Source organism: Hyperoodon ampullatus (genome assembly GCF_949752795.1).
Source record: "Hyperoodon ampullatus genome assembly, chromosome: 6".
NCBI lineage: Eukaryota > Metazoa > Chordata > Mammalia > Artiodactyla > Ziphiidae > Hyperoodon > Hyperoodon ampullatus.
Genome location: NC_136919.1, coordinates 27,393,049 through 27,408,857, shown reverse-complemented (window position 1 = coordinate 27,408,857; position 15,809 = coordinate 27,393,049).

Genomic DNA, 15,809 nt, shown 5'->3' with positions numbered 1-15,809 from the left:
GCCTTTTCTAGCTTCTAGAGGCTGCTTGCATTCCTTGGCTTGTGGCCCCCTTTCTTCATCTTCAAATCCAGAAATGTAGCATGTTGCTGACCCTGCTTATGCTGTCACGTCTTTTTCTCTGACCACAAAAGGAAAAGTTTCCTTTTAAGGGTTCAGGTGATTAGATTAGACCCACCCAGATGGCCCAGGATAACCTCCTCATCTTAAGGTCCTTAATCATATTTGCAAAGTCCTTTTTGCCATGAAAGGTAACATATTCACAGGTTCCAAGGATGAGGATATCTTTGTAAGGTCATTATTCAGCCTACCACAATGATTATTTTTCATTGGTTTTATTAAAAATAATAGCTAAAATATATTGATGCTCCTTCTATATGTCAAATACCAATGTAGGAGCTTTACATACATTACAACAAATTTGTATAAAAATACCACAAGGTTGGTACCACTATCACAATTTTATAGACAATGAAATTGAGACTCCTGGGCTAAATAACCCTACAAGGTCACCTAGCTAGTCAGAAGCAGAGCAGACCTCTAAACCACTGTAAAACAACTGGATGCAGCAGAAATAGCCACTTTTCAATGAAATCCCAGGCATAAAGGTATCATGTAGCTAAGCCCAGCTGGAAGCCTACAAATATCTCTGCATGGGGGACACCCTCCCTATCCACAGACCCCAGTTTGCAGCCTGAGATTCCTTTGCTGCAGCATGTTCCATCCACAGCAAAAGGGAAATCTAGAGATTAAGATGGCAAAAGCTTCCTAAGACAAAAATTCTTCTAAAACCTCTGTAGACTCTTGAGATTTCTGGTAACACATGGCAAATGTGACAGGTTTCCTGAGCGTCTGCTAGTACTTGGCATCGTCACACTCCAGAGTCAATTTCAAAATTGTCATTTTTGGCCCACTAAGGCTTTAAACAGCACCTCCTAACAGCCAGAACAGCTTTTGCAGCTTTCACTTTCTATTAAGAGCATGTCAGGGCTCACAAGCTATAGAAAATAAATGTCACAAACTAAATGCTTTAATACATTTGGTTTGTTTAAATTGCTTTGAAGACATTGAGAATGAAGACACATGGCTCAAAATGAAGTCTTTCAGAAATAATGATGTCATACCTCAAAGCACCCAAAGTATTTACTGCTACCCAAAACAAGATGCTGGGATGGCAATGCACATGTCACATTAATGTCAGGGCCAAAATGGGAGAGAATAAAATAAAATTTCAAAACACTAATGTTTATTGAGCACCTTCTGTTTGCCAGGAGTTTTAGAGAACTAATCTCATTTAATCCATAAAATAGTTTTAAGTGAAGACACAGAGCCTTAGAGAGGTTTAGTCAAGGTCCAAGGTCACCCTGCTCAACAGCAGTGAGACAGGGGCTATCTGGCCAAGAAAAGAATCCACTTCACTATATACCCAACCGAAGAGACCAGGCTCGAGGGTATAAGGCGAGAGTCAGCCCTGGCTCCTTGGAAGGCAGCCTGACTAGGAAAATAATATTTATGTGCTTATAGGCTGTGTGGGAGACCAGAAGCATTAAAGCTGCAGATAAAGACAGGCAAGTGCAACTGATTTAGTTCCAGCCATACAATCTCAACTCACCTAACAGAAACGGTGATAGTAACACCTCGTGATTACGTGGCACCCTTCTCAGGGAAGCTCAGAGCTCTTTACTGTCACATTCACATTCTTCTTCCCGTCAGCTCTAGAATGGAGGAGACAGCACAATCACCTTTCTTTTACAGAGGGAGAAGTTAATGCATTTGCCTAAGGTCATTCAGGGACACAGAGGCTTGGAGAGACCATAGCCCTGGAACTCTTGCCCAGACTGCTTACCCACTACTGGATCTGCAAAAACAAATTCAACACCCTGGGCTCAAAGACCCATGGGTGAAACATCCATTTAGTCAGCCTAGCCACACTCTGTAAAATCGCTGTCAAAATGGCCCATACTACTTAAAACACGTGACAGGAAGGGCCTCTGTATCCTTCATCCCTCCAGATATTCACTTCTGGTGGAGAGGGGATCTTTTTTTGGCTAAACAGCAGATTTGCATTACTGAAAAAGAATAAGTCTTGACCAGAGAAGGGTTTGTTTGTCAAAATTATGGTCTACCCCAAAGAACCTCAAATTCCTGAGCCAGGAAGAGCGTCAATCTTTTCCCAGGATGGAATTTAGAATTAGAGTTTCTGACCTTGACTACAAGGAGCACCAGCTGAAGAAAGTATGACCCCAGGGGAGGACTTGGAGAAAGAAAAGGAAAAGGGAGAAAGACCCTGCTGAGAAGGGACCCTCGAGTGCAGCATCCACTGCATGGACCATCCCCCAAGTGAACCACACAGATGGTAAAGTGCTGTTTAGCACAAGCTCTGTACACCCTTGGTGTTTGCAATTGGCTGCTGGTGTGAGAGTGGTTTTTTTGAGGACTGTGCTTATATGTTCTTCCAGATATCTCGGGGCTTAATAGCAAATATACACAAGATTCAGAATGTGTCTCCCAAAGCACAATTAAAGCAAAAAGAAGTCTATTGGTCTTAAGCAAAAGTATGCATCTTATTCCAATTACCAGAGTTAACCAAATGTTCTATTGCACCTACACAAAAGCCTTCACAATTAAAGATACTCCTCAAGGCACAAGGCTTAGCGTACAAGATTTATAACGCCAACATCCTCAGCTTCAATCTTGAGCCAACCATTGAGACACTCGCAACTCCTAGGGAAGTAGTTGAGTGATACTGTCTCCTCCCTGAGGCAGATACTTTACTATTATGAAATTTTGAAAGCTAATACCAGATTTTTAGAAATGCTACAGTCTCAAATGTGAATTGAATGAAAATACTGTGTAATTTTGTTTTGCATATTGCTCTGAGATTTGAAGCACAAGATCTGGGCTTTTGGATTAATAAAATGTGTTTTGCCTACCCCTCACTTTCCCAGTGTCTGATGAATAAAATCCAAAGGAAGATAGAAAAGAAAGGAAAAAGAGAGGCAATCTAAATTAGAGGAAATCAGGAGAGAAGATTCAAGAAAATTCTACTACAAAGACAATAGACAAAGACAAAATAAAGGAAGGATAAGAACATAATCTAGCTGAGAAGAAAGTGACCAGAACCCAAGGAAAAAGTTATAAACAGCCTCCCCACCCCAGCTCAGAACTGCAGGGGTTAGAAGCAAGAATTGGCCAGGGACTAGTAACTGTGAGGCAAATTCACAGTCTCCTAGGCAATCTCAACTGTAACTATAAATACACTTATCATTAATAAAACATTAGAAAATCAAATCTGTCAGGATATTAAAAGAATAATACACCATGACAAAGTAGGATTTATTCTAGGAATGAATGCAATTATGGCCAATATTAGGAAATCTATAATTCATCATATTAATAGGTCAAAGGAGAAAAGCCATCTGAGTACCTCAATAGATGTTTCTTATAAAGCAAGTGATAAACTTTTAAATCTATGACCTAGAAATAGAAGGGTATTCTTTCATGTGATATGGAATATCTGTAGTCAGATTAATTGGCAATGTAATACTTAAAAGAAAAACACTATGCACATTTGTACTAATATAAAAAGGGAGACAAAAATGCTCACCATTGCAACTAGTATTTGAAAATCCTTCTGGTAGTCCTAAGCAGTTGAATAAGACCACTAGAATTAAAAAGAAGTAAAATATTAGGAAAGAGAAGGAAATATTATCCTTACTTAACATAACAATATATCTACCTGAAAAAAAATCCAAGACAATCAATTGAAATAAATACTGGAATTAAAAGGAGAGTTCAGTAATACAGCTATTTTAAAAACAAATATATATATATATATTATATATATATTAAATGATAAATTTTGTATATGCCAGTTATATCCATTTTCTCCCCAGCTAGAACCCAATCATGTTGAGAAAACCTAAAGGAAAACATGGGTAAAAGAAAACTAGACACATAAACATTTCAGGAAACATAAAGATACCAAAAGAGCACCAGTTATCTATCTTATGACTCCCCACTACAATGGCAGGGTTCAGAAAAAGTGAGAAACATTTCAAGGATCAATACAAATCGTCACATACAAGTAAGAACGAGCAGCATCTCCTTCCCCTTTGTCAGAGTATTCTAAATTTTCATAACAGATTGAGTCTTTACCATAGTGACCCACATCCATGCGTCAACCTGCTTTATAAGAGCACGCTTCTATCTAAACATCAAAGTCATAGACACCATGCCTACATCATGCTCCAGACCCCTAGCCACAAGCAGGTAACCTCAGTACCAGACCTTCACAGGCTCCTACGTTAGGCTCCTCTAATCTATATGGCAATGGTTGTCTTCCTCTCTTCCCAAAACTCTGGGTTTATTCCTTCATTTACTTTTCAAAGCCTGGTCTCTCATCAATTCAATCCATTAACAAGGAAACCTTTGTCTTATTATTTTTACTTGGGCACTGAAATACTCCTACCCACTCAGGGTCTGCTCTATGCATTTATTCATTCATACATTCATCCAACAAATGTCTAGGAGTCCCAACTATGGGCTAAGCACTGCTGCTGGTGACGTAATAATGAATAAGCTGGATACAGTAGGGGCCCTCTCAGAGGTTATAACCTAGTGGAACATTCAAACAAGTTGAGAAGGAATCACAATACAGTCAATAAATGTGTTCTAGGACTTCCGGGTAAGATGGCGGAAGAGTAAGACGCGGAGATCACCTTCCTCCTCACGGATACACCAGAAATACAGCTACACGTGGAACAACTCCTACAGAACACCTACTGAACGCTGGCAGAAGACCCCAGACCTCCCAAAAGGCAAGAAACTCCCCACATACCTGGGTAGGGCAAAGCGGAGAGATTCCCGCACAGAGGATCGGTGCCGAGCGGCACTCACCAGCCCGAGAGGCTTGTCTGCTCGCCCGCCGGGGCGGGCGGCGCTGGAAGCTGAGGCTCGGGCTTCGGTCAGAGCGCAGGGAGAGGACTGGGGCTGGCGGCGAGAACTCAGCCTGAAGGGGGCTAGTGTGCCACAGCTGGCCGGGAGGGAGTCCGGGAGAACTCTGGAGCTGCCGAAGAGGCAAGAGACTTGTTCTTCCCTCTTGGTTTCCTGCTGCGCGAGGAGAGGGGATTAAGAGCGCTGCTTAAAGGGGCTCCACAGACGGGCGCGAGTCGCGACTGAAAGCGCGGAGCCCAGTGACGGGCGTGGGACGCTGGGGCTGCTGCTGCCGCCGCCAAGAAGCCCGTGTGCGAGCGCAGGTCACTGTCCACACCGCCCTTCCGGGAGCCTGAGCAGCCCGCCACTGCCGGGGTCCCGGGATCCAGGGGCGGCTTCCCTGGGAGAACGCACGGCGCGCCTCGGGCTGGTGCAACGTCACGCCGACCTCTGCCGCTGCAGGCTCGCCCCGCACTCCGTGCCCCTCCCTCCCGCCCGGCCTGAGTGAGCCAGAGTTCCCGAAGAGGCTGCTCCTTTAACCCTTTCCTGTCTGAGCGAAGAACAGACGCCCTCCGGCGACCTACACGCAGAGGCGGGGCCAAATCCAAAGCTGAGACCCGGGAGCTGTGAGAACAAAGAAGAGAAAGGGAAACCTCTCCCAGCAGCCTCAGAAGCAGCGGATTAAAGCTCCACAATCAACTTGATGTACCCTGCATCTGTGGAATACATGAATAGACAACAACTCATCCCAAATTGAGGAGCCAGGAGTCAGTACTGTGCCTCTGAGGTGGGAGAGCCAACTTCAGGACACTGGTCCACAAGAGACCTCCCAGCTCCACATAATATCAAACGGCGAAAATCTTCCAGAGATCTCCATCTCAACACCAGCACCCAGCTTCACTCAACGACCAGCAAGCTACAGTGCTGGACACCCTATGCCAAACAACTAGCAAGACAGGAACACAACGCCACCCATTAGCAGAGAGGCGGCCTAAAATCATAAAAAGTCTGCAGACACCCCAAAACATACCACCAGACGTGGACCTGCCCACCAGAAAGACAAGATCCAGCCTCATCCACCAGAACACAGGCACTAGTCCCCTCGACCAGGAAGCCTACACAACCCACTAAACCAACCTTAGCCACTGGGGACAGACACCAAAAACAACAGGAACTACGAACCTGCAGCCGGCAAAAAGGAGACCCCAAACACAGTAACATAAGCAAAATGAGAAGACAGAAAAACACACAGCAGGAGAAGGAGCAAGATAAAAACCCACCAGACCTAACAAATGAAGAGGTAATAGGCAGTCTATCTGAAAAAGAATTCAGAATAATGATAGTAAAGATGATCCAAAATCTTGGAAATAGAATAGACAAAATGCAAGAAACAGTTAACAAGGACCTAGTAGAACTAAAGATGAATCAAGCATCGATTAAAAACACAATAAATGAAATGAAAAATACTCTAGATGGGATCAATAGCAGAATAACTGAGGCAGAAGAACGGATAAGTGAGGTGGAAGATAAAATAGTGGAAATAACTAATGCAGAGCAAAATAAAGAAAAAAGAATGAAAAGAACAGAGGACAATATCAGAGACCTCTGGGACAACATTAAACGCACCAACATTCGAATTATAGGGGTTCCAGAAGAAGAAGAGAAAAAGAAAGGGACTGAGAAAATATTTGAAGAGATTATAGTTGAAAACTTCCCTAATATGGGAAAGGAAATAGTTAATCAAGTCCAAGAAGCACAGAGAGTCCCATACAGGATAAATCCAAGGAGAAATACGCCAAGACACATATTAATCAAACTGTCAAAAATTAAACACAAAGAAATCATATTAAAAGCAGCAAGGCAAAAACAACAAATAACACACAAGGGAATCCCCATCAGGATAACAGCTGATCTCTCAGCAGAAACTCTACAAGCCAGAAGGGAGTGGCAGGACATAATTAAAGTGATGAAGGAGAAAAACCTGCAACCAAGATTACGCTACCCAGCAAGGATCTCATTCAGATTTGATGGAGAAATTAAAACATTTACAGACAAGCAAAAGCTGAGAGAGTTCAGCACCACCAAACCAGCTTTACAACAAATGCTAAAGGAACTTCTCTAGGCAAGAAACACAACAGAAGGAAAAGACCTACAATAACGAACCCAAAACAATTAAGAAAATGGGAATAGGAACATACATATCGATAATTACCTTAAATGTAAATGGACTAAACGCTCCCACCAAAAGACACAGATTGGCTGAATGGATACAAAAACAAGACCCATATATATGCTGTCTACAAGAGACCCACTTCAGACCTAGAGACACATACAGACTGAAAGTAAGGGGATGGAAAAAGATATTCCATGCAAATGGAAACCAAAAGAAAGCTGGAGTAGCAATTCTCATATCAGACAAAATAGACTTTAAAATAAAGACTACTAGAAGAGACAAAGAAGGACACTACATAATGATCAAGGGATCGATCCAAGAAGAAGATATAACAATTGTAAATATTTATGCACCCAACATAGGAGCACCTCAATACATAAGGCAAACACTAACAGCCATAAAAGGAGAAATCGACAGTAACACAATCATAGTAGGGGACTTTAACACCCCACTTTCACCAATGGACAGATCATCCAAAATGAAAATAAATAAGGAAACACAAGCTTTAAATGATACATTAAACAAGATGGACTTAATTGATATTTATAGGACATTCCATCCAAAAACAACAGAATACACATTTTTCTCAAGTGTTCATGGAACATTCTCCAGGATAGATCATATCTTGGGTCACAAATCAAGCCTTGGTAAATTTAAGAAAATTGAAATTGTATCAAGTATCTTTTCCGACCACAATGCTATGAGACTAGATATCAATTACAGGAAAAGAGCTATAAAAAATACAAACACATGGAGGCTAAACAATACATTACTTAATAACGAAGTGATCACTGAAGAAATCAAAGAGGAAATAAAAAAATACCTAGAAACAAATGACAATGGAGACACGACGACCCAAAACCTATGGGATGCAGCAAAAGCAGTTCTAAGAGGGAAGTTTATAGCAATACAATCCCACCTTAAGAAACAGGAAATATCTCGACTAAACAACCTAACCTTGCACCTAAAGCAATTAGAGAAAGAAGAACAAAAACATCCCAAAGTTAGCAGAAGGAAAGAAATCATAAAAATCAGATCAGAAATAAATGAAAAAGAAATGAAGGAAACAATAGCAAAGATCAATAAAACTAAAAGCTGGTTCTTTGAGAAGATAAACAAAATTGATAAACCATTAGCCAGACTCATCAAGAAAAAAAGGGAGAAGACTCAAATCAATAGAATTAGAAATGAAAAAGGAGAAGTAACAACTGACACTGCAGAAATACAAAAGATCGTGAGAGATTACTATAAGCAACTCTATGCCAATAAAATGGACAACCTGGAAGAAATGGACAAATTCTTAGAAATGCACAACCTGCCAAGACTGAATCAGGAAGAAATAGAACATATGAACAGACCAATCACAAGCACTGAAATTGAAACTGTGATAAAAAATCTTCCAACAAACAAAAGCCCAGGACCAGATGGCTTCACAGGCGAATTCTATCAAGCATTTAGAGAAGAGCTAACGCCTATCCTTCTCAAACTCTTCCAAAATATAGCAGAGGGAGGAACACTCCCAAACTCATTCTACGAGGCCACCATCACCTTGATACCAAAACCAGACAAGGATGTCACAAAGAAAGAAAACTACAGGCCAATATCACTGATGAACATAGATGCAAAAATCCTCAACAAAATACTAGCAAACAGAATCCAACAGCACATTAAAAGGATCATACACCATGATCAAGTGGGGTTTATCCCAGGAATGCAAGGATTCTTCAATATACGCAAATCAATCAACGTGATACACCATATTAACAAATTGAAGGAGAAAAACCATATGATCATCTCAATAGATGCAGAGAAAGCTTTTGACAAAATTCAACACCCATTCATGATAAAAACCCTGCAGAAAGTAGGCATAGAGGGAACTTTCCTCAACATAATAAAGGCCATATATGACAAACCCACAGCCAGCATCGTCCTCAATGGTGAAAAACTGAAACCATTTCCACTAAGATCAGGAACAAGACAAGGTTGCCCACTCTCACCACTCTTATTCAACATAGTTTTGGAAGTTTTAGCCACAGCAATCAGAGAAGAAAAGCAAATAAAAGGAATCCAAATTGGAAAAGAAGAAGTAAAGCTGTCACTGTTTGCAGATGACATGATACTATACATAGAGAATCCTAAAGATGCTACCAGAAAACTACTAGAGCTAATCAATGAATTTGGTAAAGTTGCAGGATACAAAATTAATGCACAGAAATCTCTGGCATTCCTATATACTAATGATGAAAAATCTGAAAGTGAAATCAAGAAAACACTCCCATTTACCATTGCAACAAAAAGAATAAAATATCTAGGAATAAACCTACCTAAGGAGACAAAAGACCTGTATGCAGAAAATTATAAGACACTGATGAAAGAAATTAAAGATGATACAAATAGATGGAGAGATGTACCATGTTCTTGGATTGGAAGAATCAACATTGTGAAAATGACTCTACTACCCAAAGCAATCTACAGATTCAATGCAATCCCTATCAAAATACCACTGGCATTTTTCACAGAACTAGAACAAAAAATTTCACAATTTGTATGGAAACACAAAAGACCCCGAATAGCCAAAGCAATCTTGAGAACGAAAAATGGAGCTGGAGGAATCAGGCTCCCTGACTTCAGACTATACTACAAAGCTGCAGTAATCAAGACAGTATGGTACTGGCACAAAAACAGAAAGATAGATCAATGGAACAGGATAGAAAGCCCAGAGATAAACCCACGGACATATGGTCACCTTATCTTTGATAAAGGAGGCAGGAATGTACAGTGGAGAAAGGACAGTCTCTTCAATAAGTGGTGTTGGGAAAACTGGACAGGGACATGTAAAAGTATGAGATTCGATCACTCCCTAACACCATACACAAAAATAAGCTCAAAATGGATTAAAGACCTAAATGTAAGGCCAGACACTATCAAACTCTTAGAGGACAACATAGGCAGAACACTCTATGACATAAATCACAGCAAGATCCTTTTTGACCCACCTCCTAGAGAAATGGAAATAAAGACAAAAATAAACACATGGGACCTAATGAAACTTAAAAGCTTTTGCACAGCAAAGGAAACCATAAACAAGACCAAAAGACAACCCTCAGAATGGGAGAAAATATTTGCAAATGAAGCAACTGACAAAGGATTAATCTCCAAAATTTATAAGCAGCTCATGCAGCTCAATAACAAAAAAACAAACAACCCAATCCAAAAATGGGCAGAAGACCTAAATAGACATTTCTCCACAGAAGATACACAGACTGCCAACAAACACATGAAAGGATGCTCAACATCTTTACTAATTAGAGAAATGCAAATCAAAACTACAATGAGATATCATCTCACACCAGTCAGAATGGCCATCATCAAAAAATCTAGAAACAATAAATGCTGGAGAGGGTGTGGAAAAAAGGGAACACTCTTGCACTGCTGGTGGGAATGTGAATTGGTACAGCCACTATGGAGAACGGTATGGAGGTTCCTTAAAAAACTACAAATAGAACTACCATATGACCCTGCAATCCCACTACTGGGCATATACCCTGAGAAAACCATAATTCAAAAAGAGACATGTACCAAAATGTTCATAGCAGCCCTATTTACAATAGCCCGGAGATGGAAACAACCTAAGTGTCCCTCATCGGATGAATGGGTAAAGAAGATGTGGCACATACATACAATGGAATATTACTCAGCCATAAAAAGAAATGAAATTGAACTATTTGTAATGAGGTGGATGGACCTAGAGTCTGTCATACAGAGTGAAGTAAGTCAGAAAGAGAAAGACAAATACTGTATGCTGACACATATATATGGAATTTAAGAAAAAAAAAGGTCATGAAGAACATAGGGGTAAGACAGGAATAAAGACACAGACCTACTAGAGAATGGACTTGAGGATATGGGGAGGGGGAAGGGTAAGCTGTGACAAAGTGAAAGAGCGGCATGGACATATATACACTACCAAACGTAAGGTAGATAGCTAGTGGGAAGCAGCCGCATAGCACAGGGAGATCAGCTCGGTGCTTTGTGACCGCCTGGAGGGGTGGGATAGGGAGGGTGGGAGGGAGACGCAAAAGGGAGGGGATATGGGAACATATGTATACATATAACTGATTAAATTTGTGATAAAGCAAAAAAAAAAATAAAATAAAATAAAAAATAAATGTGTTCTAGGGGAAGTACACAGTTCTAACAGAATAGAAAGTAGGGACATCTAACCCAGAGTGAGGAGCAAGGTGCAGAGAGACCTGAAGGATGAGTAAGAGTTGAAAGGCAAAGTATAGGGTGGGATGGGGAGAGGAAACAGCATGGCTCGTTTTATTTGTTTCTGGCATAAAAGACAGCCACACCTTCGACTAACATTCTCAGACCCAATAGGTGAGCTTCTAAGAGTTGTAACCATTTTAGCTGGTACAGATACTATATTACACAAGGTGTTTTATAGCTCCTTGGAGATCTCTGACAGCACTCTAAATAATCCTTGGAACTAACAGAAGCTTCAAGTAAATATGATGAATTCTGGGCAGAGTGTTTTTAAGAGCCTCTTTATCCTCTGGGACTGAAACTCCTTTCAAGGACTGTTCAAGCAATTCTACTTGTTAGATGACAACCCCCATGGTTACCAAGGATGACGACTCTTTTGGTCTTCAGTAAATGTTTGAACTCTGCTGAGTCTGACAGCAAAATCCCAAGGACAAAGATGAATTTTATGATGTAGGCTTTTCCCATCAAGGATCGTGATTAAGTTTTTTTTAGCCTCAAATCAGGTTCTGCTACCATGGTCAGCATTTGAAGTATGTAGCATAGAAAAGAATGGCTTTATAGATTTGGAAAATCTTACTATCTTTTGCCCAGTACAGTCTGAATGTTACAAAGCAAAACTTTCTGCTAATCTCCTAAGAACCAGCACTGCTTATACAACTCTAGCTGTTCCTCAGCTACTACAAACACCACTTTATTAAGATGTTGCTACTGGCCCCTTCAAACATTGTTTAAATTTTAAATAGGAAAGACATGTTTATCACTGTAAAGTAGTTACTATGACACCTTCCTAATCTTAAATATTTACAGGTATTCTGTTAGATCCTGAAAGGGAAGAAACTCCAACATACACTCATATAAATTATAGTAAAATTGGTTTGAAAACTAATTTTTTATTAAACAATATATTTGTTGCTTAAAGTGTAACCTAATTATGGATCTCTAGAAATAAGCAACTTTTTTCTTTTTTATATACAGCAAGTTCTTATTAGTCATCAATTTTATACACATCAGTGTATACATGTCAATCTCAATCGCCCAATTCAGCACACCACCAACAACAACACCCGTGGCTTTCCCCCCTTAGTGTCCATACATTTGTTCTCTACATCTGTGTCTCAACTTCTGCCCTGCAAACCGGTTCGTCTGTACCATTTTTCTAGCTTCCACATATATTCATTAATATACGATATTTGTTTTTCTCTTTCTGACGTACTTCACTACGTATGACAGTCTCTAGATCCATCCACATCTCAACAAATGACCCAATTTCGTTCCTTTTTATGGCTGAGTAATATTCCATTGTATATATGTACCACATCTTCTTTATCTATTTGTCTGTCGACAGGCATTTAGGTTGCTTCCATGACCTGGTTATTGTAAATAGTGCTGCAATGAACATTGGGATGCATGTGTCTTTTTGAATTATGGTTTTCTTTGGGTGTATGCCCAGTAGTGGGATTGCTGGATCATAAGGTAATTCTATTATTACTTTTTTAGGGAACCTCCATACTGTTCTCCATAGTGGCTGTATCAATTTACATTCCCACCAACAGTGCAAGAGGGTTCCCTTTTCTCCACACCCTCTCCAACATTTGTCGTTTGTAGATTTTCTGATGTTGCCCATTCTAACTGGTGTGAGGTGATACTTCATTGTACTTTTGATTTGCATTTCTCTAATAATTAGTGATGCTGAGCAGCTTTTCATGTGCTTCTTGGCCATCTGTATGTCTTCTTTGGAGAAATGTCTATATAGGTTTTCTGCTCATTTTTGGATTGGGTTGTTTGTTTTTTTAATATTGAGCTGCATGAGCTGTTTATATATTTTATAGATTAATGCTTTGTCCGTTGATCAGTTTGCAAATATTTTCTCCCATTCTGAGGGTTGTCTTTTCATCTTGTTTATGCTTTCCTTTGCTGTGCAAAAGATTTGAAGTTTCATTAGGTCCCATTTGTTTATTTTTGTTTTTATTTCCATTACTCTAGGAGGTGAATCAAAAAAGATCTTGCTGGGCTTCCCTGGTGGCGCAGTGGTTGAGAGTCCGCCTGCCGATGCAGGGGACACGGGTTCGTGCCCGGGTCCGGGAAGATCCCACATGCCGCAGAGCAGCTGGGCCCATGAGCCATGGCCGCTGAGCCTGCGCGTCCGGAGCCTGTGCTCCGCAATGGGAGAGGCCACAACAGTGAGAGGCCCGCGTACCGCAAAAAAAAAAAAAAAAAAAAAAAAAAAAAAAAAAAAAAAAAAAAGATCTTGCTGTGATTTATGTCAAAGACTGTTCTTCCTATGTTTTCCTCTAAGAGTTTTATACTGTCCGGTCTTACATTTAGGTCTCTAATCCATTTAGAGTTTATTTTTGTGTATGGTGTTAGGGAATGTTCTAATTTCATTCTTTTACATATAGCTGTCCAGTTTTCCCAGCACCACTTATTAAAGAGACTGTCTTTACACAATTGTATATCCTTGCCTCCTTTATCATCGATTAGTTGACCATAGGTGCATGGGTTTACCTCTGGGCTTTCTATCTTGTTCCACTGATCTATATTTCTGTTTTTGTGCCAGTACCATATTGTCTTGATTACTGTAGCTTTGTAGTATAGTCTGAAGTCAGGGAGTCTAATTCCTCCAGCTCCGTTTTTTTCCCTTAAGACTGCTTTGGCTATTCAGGGTCTTTTGGGTCTCCATACAAATTTTAAGATTTTTTTTCTACTTCTGTAAAAAATGCCATTGGTAATTTGATAGGGATTGCATTGAATCCGTAGATTGCTTTGGATAGTATAGTCATTTTCACAATATTGATTCTTCCAATCCAAGAACATGGTATATCTCTCAATCTGTTGGTATCATCTTTAATTTTTTTCATCAGTGTCTGATAGTTTTCTGCATACAGGTCTTTTGTCTCCAAAGGTAGGTTTATTCCTAGGTATTTTATTCTTTTTGTTGCAATGGTAAGTGGGAGTAATTCCTTAATTTCTCTTTCAGATTTTTCATCTTTAGTTTAAAGGAATGCAAGAGATTTCTGTGCATTAATTTTGTAACTTGCAACTTTACCAAATTCATTGATTAGCTCTAGTAGTTTTCTGGTGGCATATTTAGGATTCTCTATGTATAGTATCATGTCATCTGCAAACAGTGACAGCTCTATTTCTTCATTTCCAATTTGTATTCCTTTTATTTCTTTTCTTCTCTGATTGCTGTGGCTAGGACTTCCAAACCTATGTTGAATAATACTGGTGAGAGTGGACATCCTTCTCTTATTCCTGACCTTAGAGGAAACGCTTTCAGTGTTTCACTTTTGAGAATGATGAGTGCTGTGGGTTTGTCATATATGGTCTTTATTATGTTGAGGTAGATTCCCCCTATGCCCACTTTCTGGAGTTTTTATCATAAATGGCTGTTGAATTGTGGCAAAAGCTTTTTCTGCATCTATTGAGATGATCATATGGTTTTTATTCCTCAATTTGTTAATATAGTGTATCACATTGATTGATTTGAGCATATTGAAGAATCCTTGCATCCCTGGGATAAATCCCACTTGATCATGGTGTATGATCCTTTTAATGTGTTGTTGGATTCTGTTTGCTAGTATTTTGTTGAGGATTTTTGCATCTATATTCATCAGTGATATTGGACAGTAATTTTATTTTTTTTGTAATATCTTCATCTGGTTTCGGTATCAGGGTGATGGTGGCCTCAGAGAATGAGTTTGGGAGTGTTCCTTTCTCTGCAATTTTTTGGAAGAGTTTGAGAAGGACGGGTGTTACCTCTTCTCTAAATGTTTGATAGAATTCGCCATCTGGTGCTGGACTTTTGTTTGTTGAAAGATTTTTAATAACAGTTTCAATTTCCTTACTTGTGATTGGTCTGTTCATATTTTCTATTTCTTCCTGGTTCAGTTTTGGAAGGTTATACCTTTCTAAGTATTTGTCCATTCTTCTAGGTTTTCCACTTTATTGGCATAGGGTTGCTTGTAGTAGTCTCTTAGGATTCTTTGTATTTCTGTGGTGTCTCTTGTAACTTCTCCTTTTTCATTTCTAATTTTATTGATCCTGAGTCCTCTCCCTCTTTTTCTTGATGAGTCTGGCTAATGGTTTATCAATTTTGTTTATCTTCTCAAAGGACCAGCTTTTAGTTTCATTGATCTTTGCTATTGTTTGCTTGTTTCTATTTCATTCATTTCTGCTCTGATCTTTATGATTTCTTTCCTTCTACTAGCTTTGGGTTTTGTTTGTTCTTCTTTCTCTAGTTCCTTTAGGTGTAAGGTTCGATTGTTTATTTGAGATTTTTCTTGTTTCTTGAGGTAGGCTTGTATTGCTATAAACTTCCCTCTTAGAACTGCTTTTGCTGCATCCCATAGGTTTCGGATCGTCGTGTTTTCATTGTCATTTGTGTGTAGGTATTTTTTGATTTCCTCTTTGATTTCTTTAGTGACCTCTTGGT